Here is a 19,460-nt window from a genome sequence, read left to right as displayed (position 1 = left end):
GATCTGCAGCTTCCAGGTGTTAATTGCTGCCTGCTACTATGTTACACATTCAATCACGTTACACATTCAATCACTGATTCACTCGCTCTTTCAGGGGCCAGCCTGATACAGGGAAGGGCAATTTGATTCCTGCCCTTGTTAATATTGTTACAATGTATAATTTACTTATGAAACTAAACACATTCAGTTGAAAGTTGAAAGGTGAGGAGTATAAAATATAAGCTACAAATGCCATGGCACATAAATAGATAAAAATACCAAAATACAAGGGGAGATACAAAATGCACACATACAAATTTTAAAACACAATTCCTTATCTTAAAGTGAAAGAGAGAGGAAGGAAGAAAAGGTAGAAAAAGAGTAACATATCCAAAGAGGGGAGAGCAAATGCAGGCAAGAGGAAAAGGGGGCTTTCTGCTACAACTGCACAGTACAGGCAAGTGTCTACACATGCACACATGTCCTGTGCAGTAAATATGGCATCTTATGCTGACTTTAGCATAAATTTGATACCTGCCTCATGTAGGTATCAAATTAATGCCTGATTAGTTACTATGCAGTAACACACATGTTTGACACCTTACCGCACAGTACAACTGTGTGTGATGACTGACTTGGGACTAACTTGGTCCCAAGTCAGTCTACGCATAGCATTAATGAACTTTAATGCCTGCGTGTGTACACGCTAGACTTTCCTGCTTACCACACAGTCAATTTAAGCTGGTGTAAATGCACATGTAGACACATCCATTATAATATAAAGGAGAGTTAGAGTGGACTAGTGAGAGTTCATGACCTTGGAGAGTTTGCTGACAACCCTTCCTTCCTTTACTTAGCCTTTATTGTGACAGCTTGTTGCTTTTGCCTGCATCCATTAGGCACTGATTTATGCAAATGCATACAATCTAGTCAGTGAGAGATTAAATTCCTAAGAAAGAAAACAGTCTTTAGGAAACAGAAAATTGCCCAATTTACCTTACTGTGAGTCAGAAAATGGCAAACTTGGCATGCTTACTAAACTGCGGGTAATGTTTTGTTCATTTTAAGCACCCAAAGGGGAGTTGCTAACTACATCTAATTGGCAGGGAGAGGAGACCCATACTGCTACTTTGACAGAAAACATGCATGTCAAGCTGAGTTGAGACATGACCCAATCCTCTCCAAAGCCCTGCTATGCAATATGGGCTAGACCATGCAAACTTTATGCACTTTAGAGGCCACTTACTCACAAGGAGGTCCATTAACTTCAGTAGTGTTCTGCTTTGTGAGCGTTCGATGATAACCTGTAGGCATAAAATGTTGATTCTGTGCACCCCTTGCTGTGTCTTGTTGTCATTTAGTGAATGTTGGAGGTTTTTTGTTTTGCTTTATTAAAATAATGTAAGTGCATGTACATAAGGATTGAATGCAAGTTAAAGGCTAGTTTGCAGAGCTGGCTAGAAAACAAGAATTCTATTGCAGGGGGCAGGGGAGAATTAAAAAAAAATCAAGGTTGTCTCAGAATTTTTAATTCCTTATCAAAATGAAGCTAAAACACTCCCCCCACCTTTTTTTTTTATCAGAGAGTGAGAGAGATGGGGAGAGACATCAAACAGTCTGGTGGCAGACAGCTCAGTTGAGGTCTGTTCTACACTGGATAAGTACTGTATTTCTTGCATACAATACACCCCAGAATATAATACACATCTAGGATTATCCTGGGCCCGGGCCTGAAGGCAGCTGGACTGCAAGGTCCTATACCTGTGAAATGCTAACAAAGAAAGTCTGTGCCCAAGTTAAATCCAAGGCCTAGATTAAGATTTAGTGTTAGGCTTAGGGTTAAGGTTCATGCAGATACAAAAGAAAAATCCAGTGTTGAGACAGACCAAAAGAAGCTTAAGGTCATGAGGATCCACCATGTAGGACCCACAGACCAGTGTCCTGATAAGTGTTAAGAATCGAGATTTTTCATTAGATTATAGAAAGAGGTAGTTAGCCCCATTAGTCTGAAGCCACACTGAAGGCAGAGAAGGGTGGCACATTAGAGGCTTGGAGACCTTTCTGAACCACAGATGCTGTGCTGTCCTGCCTTTGGCCTGACTAGCTAACAACAACATATAGGGAAATCTGCAAGCACTTCCACTTCACACTGGATAAGGGCCAGGTGCTAGCACTTCGGCAGGTACAAAGATTACGTGTAATGTGCATCTTTAAGGACAGAAACTACTCCACAGAGGGGAAAGGGCCATGGGTCTTTTCCCACCTTTAAACCAACCCACAGAGCACTGATGCAAAAGGGGCTGCGCCAACATTTCACTTTCTGGTGAAGTCCCTCTCGGAGGTCTTACTGAATGTACTTACTGAGAGCTGAGGCTAAATGTTGCGTAATAGCTGAACAGCAGCGTTATGATGGCAACAATGCAATAATGTTGTTATTTTAAAGGAAGATATATATGGGAGAGAGCCTAGTGATGCTACCTATGAGGTTAGGTTGCCATATACTTTACATACAGGAATCTGTTTTCAGTTGCTCATAGCTGTGCCAAACTTTAACCATTAAGGCCAAAATTTTCCATGCTCAAATAAGTGAAGTTCATTGGGCTTTTCTGTTGCTGTTGGGTGTTTTGTTCTTTTGTGTTTTTTGGAGAGGTTCTATTGACACATGCTTCATAGGGGTATGTTGAAATGTGACAATTAAATTCTTCAAATCCATTTACATTGAGCCTTCTCCAGTCCATATATGTTGGGTACTGTACTGCTTCCATGGTACTTCTGCGATGGTTAATGAGAAGTGTGACCCAACACATGCTTCTGCTCTTCATGTGCCAAACCTGGAAACGAAGCAGTGGAACTGCCCTAAGGACACCCATAGTTACTGCTTGAGTGCTCTGTCTCCAGCCTCCTTGCATGTGAGCACCAAATTGAGGCTACTTGGACAACATTAATTTCACTGCTTCTGGATATTTGCATGTTTGAAACTGCATTCTTTAGTGCAGAGGTTGTCAACCAGGGGCGCGCGTGCCCCTAGGGGTACTTTGAAAGGTCCCAGGTGGTACACAGGGCTAAGAGGGGATGGAGTGCCACTGCCTCACAGGAGCAGAGCCAGGGTGGGGCAAAAGCAATGGCGCCCTTCTGCAGGCCACACAAGCACTGTGCTGCCACCACTCCCCTCCCCTTCCCTCTCTGCTCCTGCTCGCCATCCAGCTGCTCACCACACAACCTCTCACCGACTGGCCGCTTGCTGGCTGCGTGCCACTCCCCTCCTCCAGGGGGTACACTTATTAAAAAGGGGACTGCTGGGAGTACACTTAGTAAAAAAGGTTGAGAACCCCTGCTTTAGTGTGTGTGTGTGTGTGTGTGTGTGTGTGTGTGTGTGTATTTTGCATTTGATGGATAACTTGTATAAAAACCATAATAATGACAAAGTGATGGTAACTAAAATAGTCACTACAGATAATTATCACCCTGAACTGTCCACTCTATTGGTTACAGATGCCAATGAGCATTGAAGTAGCCAAATATTTGCATAAATAATCATCTCGAATTTTGAGCTGGCCATTCTATGGGTGTAACAAATTTTGATAGTTACAGAAACTGCTGAATGTGTGAAAGCTTGGCTTCAGCAATATGCTAGCATCCTTCTTGTTGTGCCAATAATATCAATCCCTGCAACTGGTGGGCTTTCAAAGTAAAATAGTGTAAAAGAAATTAAATACATGTAATGAATTTTAAAACTCAGTTGCAGAAACAGCTCAGAACATGGAAAGCATAGCATTCACTTCATTACATTTGTGGGGAAAATAATAAAAACCTGTTAGGCTTATCTTCTAACATCTTTCACGGTGATGCACCTGAACTGAAGAGACAATAAAAGCTAAAATGCATTTGTGAATTCCCTTTTTTGTAATGACGCTACAATTTCTGTTGTACCAATGTCTGTTTGCAGTCCTTCCCAGATTGTATGGCTCCCATTGCGTTGTACAGTGGTTAGGTGTTCAGTAGGGCTGTGCGAAACAGCAACATTTCATTTTGACTTCCATTTCAAAGGAACAGTGTTTCATTTCACTGTTTTGAAGCACTGTTCCATTTCATTTCATTGAAACTGTTTCACTGTTTCAACATTTCGCCCATAGGCTATAATGGAGAATCATGAAAATTCCTGTAACTTTGTAATTTCTTGCCTGGTCTGGTTGAAAATTGCAGAGATGGTAGCCCCTTCTGAGGGCATGAAGTCTGCCAAGTATCAAGGAGATAGGTGAAGGGTTTTTTTTTTGTGAAACTGCACTTCAAACTGTTCAAAGCAAACCTCGTATCACTTGCTGACAGTGGCAGCCTGCTGTCATCCTGCACACAGATCTGGGGGCCCACTCTCCCTGGGAGAAGTCTGGCACAGCCCTGTAGTCCTCCTGGGCATGGGCCCCCAGATCTGTGCATGGGTTGACAGCAGACTGTTGCTGCCAGCTGGGGCCAGCGCCAGCACTGGGTTCTTCCTAGCTTAGAAGAACTGAGGGAAGTGATCAAAGAGCTGGGGGAAAGATCAAGGAGCTGGGGAATTGAACCGGGAACTGGGGGAATGTTCAGGTTTAATTCCCCAGCTCTCTGATCATTCCCCCAGTTCTTTCTGAGGGGTGCTGGCCCCAGGATCTGTGCGCCAGGCTTCAGCAGGCTGCTGCTGCAGGCTGGGTCAGTGGCAGCACTGCAGTCTTTCTGGAGCTTGATGTGGGCTGCACCGAGTGGCTGCTGCTGATACCAGCCTGCAGCAGCAGCCTGCTGAAACCCTGCACACAGAGCGGGGGCCTGTGCCCCCCAGGGGGAGATAGGGGAAGTGATCAGAGAGCTGAGGAATTGAATCAGGAGCTAGATGTCAATATCAGGGCAGTTGTTTCCCCCTCTGCCCCCTCCCTCTCCTTAGTTTCTGTTTAGCTGCAAGCAAAGCCTGGCATTGAAACGAGAAACATTTTGAAACTTTCAAAACATTTTGAGTGCCCTCTTTTCATTTCAAATCCTTTTATTTAGTTTCGATTTTGCTGTTTCGAGCTCTAAATACATTGAAACAGCTTTGAAATGAAACACCCATCAAAATTTCACATAGCTCTAGTGTTCAGTATTTTACATTGCATGAGGATTGGTCTATGGACAAATTTCCTAGTTTGGCATATGCAGTGATGAATATTTGTCGGGAACTGAGTTAGTGTCACTACAATCTGTACAGCTTCTGGGGAAAGATTAAGTGTCTTTGGACACACTTCTCTGGCCTTTTGTTTCCTAACCAATGCTAACTTTAGGGGACAGACAACCTGTCCTGTCTTATTTTTCTTCAGGTAAAAATCACAACATGCTAATTTAAATTAAAAACTAGAGGCACGTTTCATCTATTATTAAAAGTTGGCATTACTAATATATGAGAAGTGTCTTTCAATTGTACTTTACATCTAAAACAAAACAGGGATAAAAAAATCCCTTGCTTATGTTGGCAGACCAGAGAATCTTAATACTGCTGCTAGTGTCCACAGGGAACTGGGTTAATGCCTCTGATCTGTCTCTTACTTAGGTATTTCTAAGGCTGCTATCACTATGTTTTCTATCAGTTAGATGTCAATTAAAGGTGACATTAAACATGACCACCAGAAGCTACATTTGCTCAATCTCAGTTTTATTTCTGAAGTGCATCCCCAGTTGGCATGGAACTTTTTTTTTAATAGTCCAGGGCATCTTTTCTTTTCTCGTTAATCATTTCACGTGTTCTGATTCTTTTCATGATAAAGACGGTTGTAAACCAAGATGTTAGATCTGAATACCCTTAAATGGGCTAAGTGTTAGTTCAAACGCATGTTTTAAAATCTTATCCACCTTTATCAATAATGAATATTGGTAAAATAATTTTACTAAGACTCGGCGAAGGAAAACTCAGGCAGTTCTAAAATATTTAAAGCACAATTGAAATATTGAAAATGCAACCACATGAAAGATGTATTTGTTAAACATTATTTTAATGAGAGCATTTATGAAATTTCATTTCTAGTAAATTGACACCATCAACATTTATTTTGCGAAATAATATAATATATAGAAGTAGATTTTGTTAGTTGCTTAAGCTAACCTTTTTGTGATCATACTAACTTATGTTCATATGGAGGAGCCCAGCTAGTTTTGGGGTTGAGGGGTATAAAAACTATAGCCTTGCTGTAACCTTCTTTTTACAGTACTTAAACAGAGGGTAAGTTGAGAATGTCCTACCCACATGAGTCATCTGATGCATTTCAGAACCAGAAGTTCACCAGTGAGGCTGCTATAGGTTTGTCTCCAGCAGGCAGGTGAAAGATGAGCGCAGACCAGTAACTCTAGAAAACTTCCAGGACCCAAATACATCAGTAGTGAGCAGGTATGCTTGGCCCCATTCTTTCTAGGACATGCTGCCATGATATAGATAGGCCCATAGATGCAAAGAATAGGACTTTCAGGAAAGTGGTACCTGCTTCATCCTGCTCCCATTAAGTCGATTAAAAAACTCCTTTCAACTTTAGTGGGCCTTACATTGATCTTTCGTGAATGAGAAAGAAAGAACTACTGAGCCAGGAGGGAAAGAAGTTGAGCCAAGAACTTAGCGCTAAGGATGAGATATAGGATAAGTCCTAAATCATGATGAATTTGATGCAAGTGGCATCTTGAACAGAACTTAGAAATTATTTTGCAATTTGCAAAGCACTGGTGTCACATACTCTATACTGCTTTGCCTATATCCAGCATTTGAAAATAGTTTCAAACTGCTTCAAAGGATATACATATGTAATCAGAGTCTGTCATGGCATTTCAGACATTCTGCAACATTCAGAGGAGACTGAGTCAATCTAAGGAAACCAGTTATGTTCTACAGAGTGGACAACTAAGACAGTAATTGATATAATTGGGTAGAATATTGCACATAGGAAAAACCAGGGAAATACATTACCTTCTTGCTGAAAGCAAAAGCACACTTTCTTAAGTCTTTTAAGATCTTGCTCTTCAGTGTTGATCCAGGTGGTTTCAAAGGTTAAATCCAAAATATATTTATATATGCTGTAAAGTAAATTTAACCATTGATCTAAAAACCTGTAAGATAAGCTAATTTAATCAAAATAATTTGCTTTCTTTTTTTTCCATGGAAGAATGTGAGAAAAGTGATCATATAAGAAGACATAATTTTTTCTCAGTCCTATACCTGGTAGCACTGAAGGAAGCAAGAGGAAAGAAGTATATTCCATTTCTAAAAGTAAGACATTTTGCTCACTCATTTTAGAAGCAAGAGTGTGTGTTTGTTTGTTTGTTTGTTTGTTTTTTACTGATTAAAAAGAATAGAAAATATTTTTCTGACGCATTTAAGTTTTTGATGCTTTGAGGCCTTGTTTCTGAAGCCTAATACAATGCAGCAAGACAGCTGTGTAGACTGCATGCAACTTCTCTTCTTCGGAAAATGAATTGCTTGTAGTTAGCAAGAAATTATAATTCATGTTTGTCTGAAAATGATTGCCTGTGGGTTGTGTCTTTTTAAAGCCCTTCCCAGAAGCTAGTACCAAACACTGCATGCTATTAACAGTTCTAACTTACATGCTCAAGTAGCTGTTATCTGAATCTGTGTTCTGTCTAAAAAAACAGCAGTATTCAACCCAAGAAAAGCAGCATTCTCATACTGGTGTTGGAATGGATTAATTTGCTTCCATATTAAATAAATACTTTGTGCTGCTTCTGCCTGCAATCAGCCACAAAATAATCATCCAACTGTTTCTCTATCCCTCTGAGAGCATGGATGTCCAAAAGAAACCCCCCCAGAAAATTCACTGAACTAAGTGGGAATGCTTTGTGAGTGGGATAGAAATGGAACAAACTGATTATTTAAAATGCAGATGCTTCACCGGAATAACTTGTGAAGGCAGAATTGGAAGCTTTAGAGATTTTTATCTGTATAATTTGTCCATATCTGTGCTTAGATGGTCACTGCAGGCATAAGAATAGTCATGCAAGTATTAAAATATAGATGGATGTAGTCCTGTTCCTCTCCCTGCAGACCAATACCTGTAACTTCTAGACATAGTTCTAGATAATGCGATTGTTTCCTGTAATGTCAGCAGTGAACAGCAAGTCTAAGGGTCTATACTGAAGCTGATTTAACAGAAGTAGAAGACCAGAAGCTAAACTCTGCTTTCTGTAAGTAGATGGAAGACGCAAGGATTTCTTAGGGTGATATCTTCTATTGGACCTACTGTGTCGTTAGTACAGTTGTGCAAAACAGCACTGTTTCATTTTGACTTCCATTTTGCGTTTTGAAGGGACGGTGTTTCATTTTGACACTTAGTTTCATTTCAAAGCACTGTTCCATTTTGTTTAGTCAAAACTGTTTTGCTGTTTTCAACGTTTCTCCCATAGGCTATAATGGGGAATCATGAAACTGCCTATAACTTTGTCATTTCTTGCCTGATTCAAATGAAAACAGGAGGGAGGGTAGCCCCTGCTGAGAGCACAAAGCCCATCAAGTTTCAAGAAGATGGGTGCAGGGATTTCTGGGAACCTGCAACTCAAGCTGCTGACAAGCAAAACTCGTGACACGTGTGACTTTGTGTGTGTGTTAAGGCATGCCCTCACTAACACTGGGGCCTCTACATGACACAGTAGTGTACCCCAGTGAGGTTTCCTCCTCCCCTACAGCCCCATCCTGGTCCATCACTTTAAATAACCACAGGTAAGCAAGCAGCACAGTAGCAGTAGCAGCATCTCAGGCAGCCATACTGTGAACAGAGACTTTCTTTCCTTTCCTGCAGGAGCATCTTCTCCAGCAGCTGCCAGAGAACTCTACCTGCCAGCCCCAGCCCTGGGGCTTAGATGTGCCCAGGGCCACGTGTCCTTCTGGTCAGCTGACTGGGGACAGGTGCTAGGGGTGTTGGTCTAAGGACATGGCACTGGCAGACAAGGTTCTTTGGTTCAATCTGATAACTTTTAGTAGACCAGCTGAATAGTTGGAGAAATATAGCTTAACAAGCTTTTGGGTTGAAAAACCCTTTGTCAGGCTGAGGAAGCACCTGCAGTTTGTGTGTGTGCTGTTCCTGGATGGAAGAAATAGTAAAGAAGCCAGAGGCTGGCATGCAATGTAGGCAAGAAAGTCATCAGTGGAAATGGAAATGGAAGCATCAGGGGGTATGGGACAGGCTGGCATCTGCAGGTGCTCACCACCACCCCCCCCTGACAACAGTGCTGCAGCTGTCTGCAGGAGCTCCCCACTTGCCACTGACACACTCCTGCTGCCAACAGCTCTGCCACCACTTGCAGGAGCTCACCGTGCCCCCCCCCCCTGGGGCCATGCAACGTTCATGCTTTCCAACACACTTCATGGTGTGTTTCATAGTGTCTGCCTTGGTGTGCTGGAAAATCTGTGTGGTCTTCTGTAAAGTAATATGATTTATGTAATATATGTAGATAATTGTATATGTATGTGTATTTATGTAATAAATAAAATATATAAATGCATGTATGTGTTCCTGTATAAATTCTATATTATAACATGCAATATATGCTGTGCTTCCCTGTACAGTGAATGAATGCACACTGAGAGAAAACATAGATTTCTTTTCTGGGGGAAAAGAATTAAAATAGACTAACAAAAACAAAAAGAGGATTTTGGGGGAGAAATAAATTGAAAGGAATGAATGAATATAATAATAAAATAAAAGGGTATGGAAAGCAAAAGGTGTTGCTAAATCCCACTTGCTAGGCTAGCAAGTAGGAAATGAATGATAGCCTTTTTCTGATGCTGCTGAGCTGCTGGAAGACACAGCTCAGTAACTGACCCCAAGGCAGAAAGCAGCTCAGTTCAAACAATGGGGCTTTTTATGTTGTTTTTCTATCCCTCCCCCAGAACACTGGGATTGGTATGGACCTCAGGGAAGGATCACAGTCACTGGCCAGCTATATAGTCAATATCAGAGCAGTCCTTCCCCCTTCCTCCCCCTCCCTCTCCTTAGTTTCTGTTTCCCTGCAAGCAAGCCCAGCTTCAGCTTTGAAACTTGAAACATTTAGAAACTTTTTGAAATGTTTCAAGCACCCTTGTTTTGTTTCAAGTCTGTTTCGAAGTCTTTCATTTTGTTTCAATTTTGCTGTTTTGAGCTCACAGTGAGTCAAAACAGTGTCAAAACAAAACAGCCAGGGAAATTTTGCATGGCCCTAGTCATTAAGATAAAGTTAAACAAGGTTTTGCATGCAAGATGTTCTTTCTCAGACCTGAGGATAATTTCTCGATCATCGCTCTTACATTACCATTCCATAAGCAGACAGCAGTTAAGACTTGTAGAAGGCAGTGTAGATATGCATCTTTATAGACTAAATAAATAAGATTAGAGAGAGAGAGCACAGGCTTCTGTGAACTTGGGTTCACTTCATCAGGTCCTGTAAAAGTACAGCATAGAGAAGCGTATGAAGTGGAGCGAGTGATTTGAATACAAAAGATGGGAAAAGAGGAGGGCAAGGAAGAGAGGGAAGGAGGGCAGTGCTGAGAGAGGTGTACAAGCAAAAAACCCATAGGAACATAACCCATAGGGTCACATAAACTAATCTAGGTAATCGGATAAGAATCCATAGTCCCTGTTTAACCGTACTTAACACAATCCATTTTATGAATGACTTCTTGTTCTGTGATTTCCTGTTCAAACTAGTTTTAAAAATTTTGCTGCTTGAGAACAGCAATCATAAATTCAATAAAGGAGTGTCCAAGGAGGATAAAGTATTCTGACACAGACCTTCGTGTCTTTCTGCAACTGGTGTCAGATCAGTATTCATTCATTCCTATGTATAGAAATTGCCCTGTTTGTGCAATTTAGACGACAGAGGGGCACTGTAAGCAGGTCATGTCATGTATGATATTGGTAGAGTTGCAAGTAAATGAACTTCAGAAGTTGTATTCCTTGTTATTTAGTGTGATGATGCGGCCTGTATTGATGTTATTTATGTGTGGACATAACAGGTATTTGGATCCATTGCAAGGCCTTGTGCCTCGGTGAGGATGGGAGTCAGTTAGCTTCTTGCTTGAGAGATGTCATTTGAATTTTGGGGTCTGTCTGCAAGCCAGGATAGATTTGTTTCCCATGACTACCATGAGACAGTCCACCTTTTCCAGGAGTTGGACATTATTAATGTTGTGTCTAAGGTCTATAAGATGGGCATTGTAGGTGACGGGTTGGTATTGTAGTAGGTTGGAGTAAGATCTGAATCTGGCTTTGTTGATTTGAGTAGCTACAGTTTTGGGATTGTATTGGAACTGTAGGAATCCTTGCTCCAAATCTTTAAGTTTTTCATCATAGTTGGTAGGATTAGAGCAGGTGCAGTTGTAATGTAGAGCTTGGCTATAGATGATGGATCCAGTAATGTGGTTAGGGTGAAAGCTGGTGGCATGAAGGTAGCTATGGTGGTCAGTTGGGGAGCCATTTTTTTTAAAGGAACCCATGATTTTGGTAACTGCTGTTTAATAGTTATGAGCAGCCAGGAAGCTGCTAATGCACCAAATTTGTGAACTGATTTGACAAATTATCTTGCAAGATATCACCATCTCAAAATTATGATGCTGGCTTTAAGTATAGTGAGTTTTGCCATCACTACAAACATCATGGCTGTTTTTTATCATAAACTTAAGACCAGGGTCACTTTCATCGGCTGAGGAAAGATCTATGATACCGTGTGGAAACACGGACTGATGCTCAAACTGTCCCTGCTGCTGCCATGTGCCAAATCACTCTGGCTGCTGTGGACTTTGATGAGCAACAGGAGGATGAAGGTCTACCTACAAGATCAGGTCAGCACTCCAAGAACACTTAACAATTGTCTCCCACAGGGCAGTGTTCTAGCACTGACACTTTTAAACATCTACGTAAGTGATATACCCTATATGTCCTTGTGGACATTTATCTACACCAACAATATTGCTTTGACCACATGAACAAAATCTTTTCAGTATATTGAAGCCACACTGAACTCTGACTTATCAATAATTGCTGAATACTTTCATAAATGGAGACTACAACCAAGTCCTTCATCTCCGCATTCCATCTTAACAATCACAAAGCACATAACACCCTCAGTGTTACCTTCTGTGGAGAAAAAGTGCGTCATGACCCATGACTCTTACCTACCTTAGGGTGACCCTTCACTGCTCCCTAACATACCATTATCGCCTCCAAAAGGCTGCCATGAAAAGAAAAGCACAAGTGAACATCATCCAAAAGCTTGCCAGCACAAGCTGGGGTGCAAAAGTTGCCATCCCCTGCACTTCTGCCATAGCCCTGGTCTTCTCAACAGCTGAGTACTGTGCACCCATCTGGCCCTCAAGTCAACGTACCAAATTCAATGACACACAACTCTACTCATTAACAAGGACTATGTCTGGAACTTTGATATCAACTCCAGTGCAGTTGGCTACCAGTACTTTCAAACATTATTTCTCCCTCTATTCAATGGGATGCAGTAACATGCAGAGAGTGCGTATCACAAGTAATCCAGACCTTCCTATCCACAGAGACCTTCAAGATCTCCCAACTCATCACATGCTTTCGCAAAAAGCTTTTTGGACATGAATTGAGTACCTCCTATACCACAACACCAAACAATCTTGGAGGAAAGTATGGGCAAGAAACACTTTCCCAAATAACCACCTTGTTTCTGACCCAACATTGGAACAACCAGGCTTCCACCTTCCATGGAGCATGTTGACAACCCTTAATAGGATACTCAGTGGACATGGCCAGTGTGGCCAGCTGATGTACATGTGGTGCCTAAAAACCTCACCTGGCTGTGACTGTGGAAACCCTAATGAAACCATGGAGCACATAATAGCATCCTGCCTCAGATACAAGTTTGCGGGTAACATCCTGGAGTTACTTGCTTTCCAGCAGGGCATTGGTCTGGTTGGGGAATTTGGAATGAAAACTGTGACAATAGCTCTTGCTCCCAAAGCCATATGAAAGAAAGAAAGAGGAAGCGATAAAACAGTCATGGCTCTCAGTTTGTTCCCTGGTTTCTGAGCTTCTAGTTCAGGTTCCATTTTCAGCTTTTCTCTTCAGTCCTGAGGATCTGAAATTTACTTTAATTGATAAATGAATGTTGACAGACTCCCCTCAATCACCTGACTCCAGAAGCTAGAGCATTAGGAGAGTATCTAATATTTGAATGGTGGCAGTAAAAGTGCAAGAGATGGCAACAAAACATTTATTTTGTCCAAGCCACTTTGTACATTGTAGTTTGCCATGAACTGAAAATGAATAGATTTTGGTGCTAAATAATATGGCAAGCTGTTTGAAATGATTTATATTTATGAATTTGAATCATAACATATAAATGGACCTAATAGGCATGGTGTCATGGGAGAATAAATTGAAGGATAAATGCACCCTGGAGGGCTGGGAGCTTCTAAGGGATACATTGGAAGCCCAAGAATAAACTGCCCCAAAATGATGGAAGCACAGGAATGGCAAGAGACCAAAAAAATGCACAAGGAGCTTCTAAAATGCCTTAAATGCAGAAAGAAAGCACACAGGCAATGGAAGAATGGGCAGGTCACCAAGGATACATATCAGGAAATAGTAAGAACTTGCAGGGACAAAATTAGGAAGGCAAAAATAAAGAATAAGCTGCATCTGGCAAAGGTCATTAAGGATGACAAGAAGAGGTTCTCTAAGTATGATGGCCAGAAAAGAGGGACCAGGGAAGCTGTGGATCCTTTGTTAACAAGCCAGGGGGAACTCCTAACTGAAGATTCAAAGAAGGTGGAGCTACTCAACAGATACTTTGCATCAGTCTTCTAAAATTTTTTAAACTGCCAGACACCTAATAGAGATTATATGGATAAAAAAGGGGGTAAGATGAGAAAGGAGATGATAAAACAGATGTTCAGAAATCTTTTTTTGGGTCTGAATGAATTTAAGACAGCAGGGCTGGATGAACCTCATCCCAGGGTCTGGAAGGAACTGGCAGAAGAGATCTTGGAGGTCTTGGCAATGATCTTCATAAAGTCAAGAGAGTACCAGACAACTGGAAAAAGGTCAACATAATGCCTCTCCTTTAAAAAAGGCAAGAAGGAGGACCCACAGGGGAACTACAGACCAGTTAGCCTCACCTGGGAATACCTGTTAAGTTACTGGATCATATAAGGAAGGAGGACAGGCTGATTGCAAGCAACCAGCATGGACTTATGGAAAACAAATCATGTCAAGCAAACCTGATCTCCTTCTTTAAGAAAGCAACTGCTTGGGTGGATGAAGGGAATTCTGTCAATTTATAGTGTATCTGGACTTCAGGAATGCTTTTGATAAGGTCCTACACAACCTTCTTATAAACAAACTGTTGAAATGTGGGCTGGATAAAACTACTACAAGGTGGATAGATAACTGACTCAATAACTGCAAGGAAAGCATAATTATTAATGGGCCCATGTCAGAATGGTAGGAGATTTTGAGTGGAGTCCCACAGTAATCTGTCCTTGACTCAGTGCTGTTCAACATGTTTATTAATTATTTAGATGCTGACGTAGAAAACTTCTTGAGCAAGTTTGCAGACAGCACAAAACTGGGAAAGATGAATGTGTTGGATGATGCAAGTGTAATTCATAAAGAAAATGACAAATTGGAAAGTAGGGCTATAGCTAACAGGATGAAGTTCAGTGTGGACAAATGTAAGGTGCTGCACCTCAGAAGAAACAATCAAAAACACAAATACAAAATGGGGGGCACCTGGCTGGGTGTCAGCTCTCTGAAAAAGGACTTGGGAGTCTTGGTAGACCACAAACTCAATACGACTCTGCAGTGTGATGCAGCTGCACAAAAGGCGAATGCAGTTTTGGACTGCATCAGAAGCATTAGGTGCAAGACTTGGGAGGTGATATTGCCTCTCTACTTGGCATTGGTTAGGCCTCATCTGGAGTACTGTGTGCAGTTTTGGATTCCACAGTTTTAAAAAAGACATGGAAAAGTTAGAAAGGGTCCAGCGGCAGGTGACAAAGATGATCAAAGGCTTGGAAGGCAAGTTCTACAAATAGAGGGTAAAAGACCTAGGTATGTTCAGCTCATGGAAAAGACATTTAAAGAAGGGGACATGATAGTAGTCTTTAAATACTTGAAGGACTGTGATAAAGAAGAAGGAAAGCACCTTTTCTCTCTTGTTGCAGGGTGGGGGACACAGACTAATGGCTTGAAGTTGCAGCAAACTACATTTAGATTGGATATCCAGAGAAACTTCTTCACTGTTAGAAAAGTGAGGCAGTGGAATAGACTGTCTAGGGAAGTTGTGGACTCTCCATCACTGGAGGTGTTCAAGAAGAGGTTGGACAACCGCTGCCCTTCCTCGCCCCCTGCTGTTTTTAAGCCTCCCCAGAGGCATTGGGTGTTGGTTACAGCTAAGGCTGGGGACTTCAACTAGAGTGTGCCAATTCTCTTGCTAGAAGCAAAGCCAAAGGTTCCCAGATAGAGGGTCTTGCCCCTCAGCTCAGGATTAGACCAATCACCATATCTGGGGTCAAGAAATAATTTTACCCCATGGTCTGGTCAGGTTGGTACAGACTGCAGGGGTTTTTGCCTTCCTCTGTAGTGGGGGGGGGGAGAGGGGGCCTCTACCTAGGATCTTTTGAGTTTATATTGACAACATGTTACAGAAGCAGGACACTGGCTGCCATTGCTCCCTTGCTTTACCTGTGGCAGGTTACAGTGTTCGGTCAGCATTGATGGTAGTCTTATGTACAGTTTAGATTATGGTTATTCAGGATGGTTTGGATAGGGATCATCCTACCTCAGGCAGGGAATTGGACTAGATGGCTTCTGGAGGTCCTTTCCAGCCCTAATTCTCTATGACACTGTGACCTTAAAATGTGAATAATCTAAGATGGCTAAATATGAAAGAATAAAGAAACCTTTCAAAGGCATCTAAGTTTTGCCAATCTTCCTCAAGCTCAGCTAAATCCTGTATGTCATAAAAAGTCTTCTTGACTCTTAAAATAACATAGATTAAAATTTAACTTCCACTGGTTGCGAATTCTTTCCTCTCTGGAAACAACCAAGAATTAAGAATCAAAGAGAAGGATTATACGTTGTGCTTAAATGTGTAATGTTCCCTTTTATCTGAGGTATGTCTCTTTTTCTCTTTCCAAACCTATACCAATCCTACACTAAATTTTAAAGCAATATAACTAATGAGGCTAATACCATAGTTTAGAATGTCAAACAAATTGCTACAGATTAATTAACAGAGGTCATGGCCTACTTGACTTAAAAATCCATAGACAGGTAGATTTGCAAGTACTGTGCTTTTATTTAACTACAATAAATCTATGATTTGAGAAATCAGAGGTTTGCAGATCATATTGCAAATGTTAACATTCATGCATCAGTAACCTCACAGGGTAAAGTCATCTGAATGCATAACTGGAGTAGTTTCATACAGGGGCTTGTTTATCTGAATCTCTGGTTAATACATTCTGCAGCTTGAGTTAGCAGAACATTTTAACTTGAGATGAAAGACTCTTTGTACCTTCAGCATATGAATTTTTTATTGTCTTTTTCTCTCAAACTGCTGGTAAATTACAGATGTGCAATTCATCTATCATGCCTGCTGCTTCCTCAGCTTCAGCAAGAGTGACCTCAGGCATCCAGCAGTCATTTTCCATGTACAGGAACATTACCCTGCACTTTGAACTACCTGTCTCATTATGTTTACTGTTCAATTCATTGGTATTTTTATATCTTTAAATAAATGTCTTCTCCTATTAAAGAAAAAAAATGTCAAGACTTGGCTACCATCCACGTTAAATCAAATCCTACAGTACAGGCTCATTCCTCACTGTGGAGAAATTCTTACTGAACTTCGGCATGGTTTCACCCACAAACTGTAAATAACCTTTTATTAATTTTTGTTCATTCTTTGTGCATATCCTATGAACTGCTTCATGTAAAAATTGTCAGAGGCTCTCCGTCTAACCTGGGCTCTACATCCAGTAGATTTACTCTGTATTTTATTAAAATATCAACAAACAACCATAACAAAGAACAGCAAAATTGTTGATGTTGCTGAGCTCTGCTCAGAAGTTGTGGTCCATGTAGAAGGTTATAGAGCAAATTTAAAAGAGCGGGTCAAAAGTCAGAATTTCATCCTTTGGAAAATAATAACTTTATCCTTTAAAGACTTGAGGAAAAATAAAAAAAGGAATGGAAAGAAAGATTCTGGAATGGTGCTTTAAAATGTTTAATTTGAAATTTCATTTAGAAAATTTTCAATGAGAACCCAAGCTCTGTTGTTTCCAGATCAGCTGTGGTTACTAGGACTTCCCAGCTTCTGACTGGGAAGTATATGCGATTGCCCTGGAGGTTGTAGACCCTGGGAGACCTATAATCTGCAACTGTGAGGCAACTCATATGGTAAGGTTTTTTTGGAGATGAAGACCTTGTGGAGCCATGGAGATCTCTGCTCTTACAGTTCACGAACTGCTGATGAGCTAGAGAGGGATGTCTGCTATGGAATCAAGCAAATCAAGCTTTGAAATTTCCCTGGGTTCTGTCATAAGATTCTTTGAAACTAAAATATTTCTGTGTAAATTGGCATTCTTTCTAACAGAGAAATGTTGGAAAATGTCTTATTGTGTAAGTTAGTCACTAAGAGGAAGGAACCTACAAAATAGCTTTTTCTTTTTCAGTTTTATCTTTCATCTCCAGCTAAATATATTGGAGATCAGACCTTTTCTTTGTTACCAGCTGTCATGCCCACACATTAGACCGGTAAAGTGAAAAACTCCTAAAGCGAGCCTATCCAACTTGAGGCCTGTAAGTTTCATTCAGTCTGCAAGGTGTTAATTTCAAGTCCCCTGGTTCCTCCTATCCAGCTGTTACCCCCCAAGTCTCTCCAGCTGCAGAAGCAGCTGGGGTCTCCAGGATACCCCTTAGCATCTCTTAGAAGGGTCTTCAAACTTATACTTGAAGACTGCAAAATGCATGTTTCTGAAGGGAGTGAGCTGCCTTTAGCTTGAGATGGGCTAGTTTTATCAGGCTTCTGCTTTGCTCCCCACATATTAGTCCACTGTACAACATAACAACATGCATAGGACTGGCCTCAGGATTGAAGAAGTGGATAGTAAAATGTTTGTTTTGTTTGGGGGTTTTTTTAGATGTTGCTCAAAACTTAGTGACCCCTTTAATATTGGGGGTGTAGGGGGAAGCTGTTTATAGGTTACCATTCTTCTTTTTAAAAAAAATGAAATCCAGCTGCTTGTGTAGGGTCTCTTAATTAGATTTTTTTTTTTTAAAGAAAAAGCCATCCTAACTTGCTAGGGGCCTAGATGATTATCTGTTTTCAGTTGTCATGAAGTTTGAGTATTTTTCTCAAATTTGTAACTAGAATCTGCAGTAGCTAGCTGTATTATATAACACAGACACTCAAAACAGTCATCCCATCCTTCTTCAAATTTATAGAGACAGGTGATATCTGCTAGGCGAGCTGAAGAAATAAAGGAGGATGAACAGACCATATTTACCAACCTAAATGCTGTGTCTTGTAGGGCTGTGCAAAGCTTCGATCCTCAATTTGATTCAGCAGAGATTTGGCCCAATTCGGTGGCCGAATCTCCAAATCCAAATCGAATTGGAGGACCCTTTAATCACTCCGAATCAAATCAGAACCCTCCAAATTGATTCGGAGCGATTTGGAGATTCAGACATGGAGAAAGCTTTAAATGTTTATTCTATGTACCTCTAGGTAGCAGGGGCTCGTGAGTGCTGCGATGCTGGGGCAAATCGAGTGTCACACAGAAGCATGGGGGGCTCCCCAGTGCACTCGGCAGCAGACCTGAAAGTGGACCAGAAGCCATTCTGGTCCACTTCTAGGTTTGCCAGGGTGCTCCCCAGCTTGGTGACTGGTGCCTCCTAAGTTGGGGGGTGGGGCACCAAGGGCAGATTGCCGAGTTGGGGAGGTGCGAGGAGAGGGAAGGGGAGGGCAGACCTGGAAGTGGATCAGAAGTACTTCCGGTCAACTTCCAGGTTCACCATCAAGCACGTGGAGGGGTCCCCTGCACTCCTGTGGGATACTCCATGTGCCCCAGCATTGCAGCAATCATGAGCTGTGCCTGCTACCTCATGTTATATAGAAAAAACTTTGCAAGCTGTGTTTATGTCCGAATTGTTGGTTCTCTGAATAAGCATCGAATCTTTAGATTTGGATTCAGTCAAATCGAATCAGGGACAGTGATCCAAATCATTTAATCATATCACTGTCCCTGATTCAGGCCAAATCCAAATCGAATAGGGCCGCTTCACACACCCCTAGTGTCTTGTTGTTCATTCTCCTCTTCCATTTTGTAATCCTCCTTCCATAACTGACGCAACAAATCCTCCTCATATATTTTTCTTTCTTCCCATTTCTGTCAGCCATTCGTTCTTTCCTCTGTCTCTTTATCTAGCAACATTTCCTCCTTCTTCTGTTTCTTTCTATATGTTGAA

At 41.4% G+C, this 19,460-nt stretch overlaps 1 long non-coding RNA gene across 1 annotated transcript in view; it reads left to right on the top strand.

Annotated features, from left to right (window-relative positions):
* LOC102379570 overlaps positions 1-19,460 on the top strand; it is a 35,528-nt gene that overhangs the window by 6,450 nt on the left and 9,618 nt on the right. Inside the window, exon 2 of the long non-coding RNA XR_322977.1 lies at positions 7,125-7,228. This is a non-coding gene — a long non-coding RNA (uncharacterized LOC102379570). The remainder of the gene's footprint in view (positions 1-7,124; positions 7,229-19,460) is intronic.

The sequence above is a fragment of the Alligator sinensis genome, unplaced genomic scaffold (assembly GCF_000455745.1).
Source record: "Alligator sinensis unplaced genomic scaffold, ASM45574v1 scaffold60_1, whole genome shotgun sequence".
In the NCBI taxonomy this organism is placed as follows: Eukaryota; Metazoa; Chordata; order Crocodylia; family Alligatoridae; genus Alligator; species Alligator sinensis.
The sequence above is the reverse complement of the archived record's forward strand: the minus strand, read 5'-3'. Positions and strand labels throughout refer to the sequence as shown.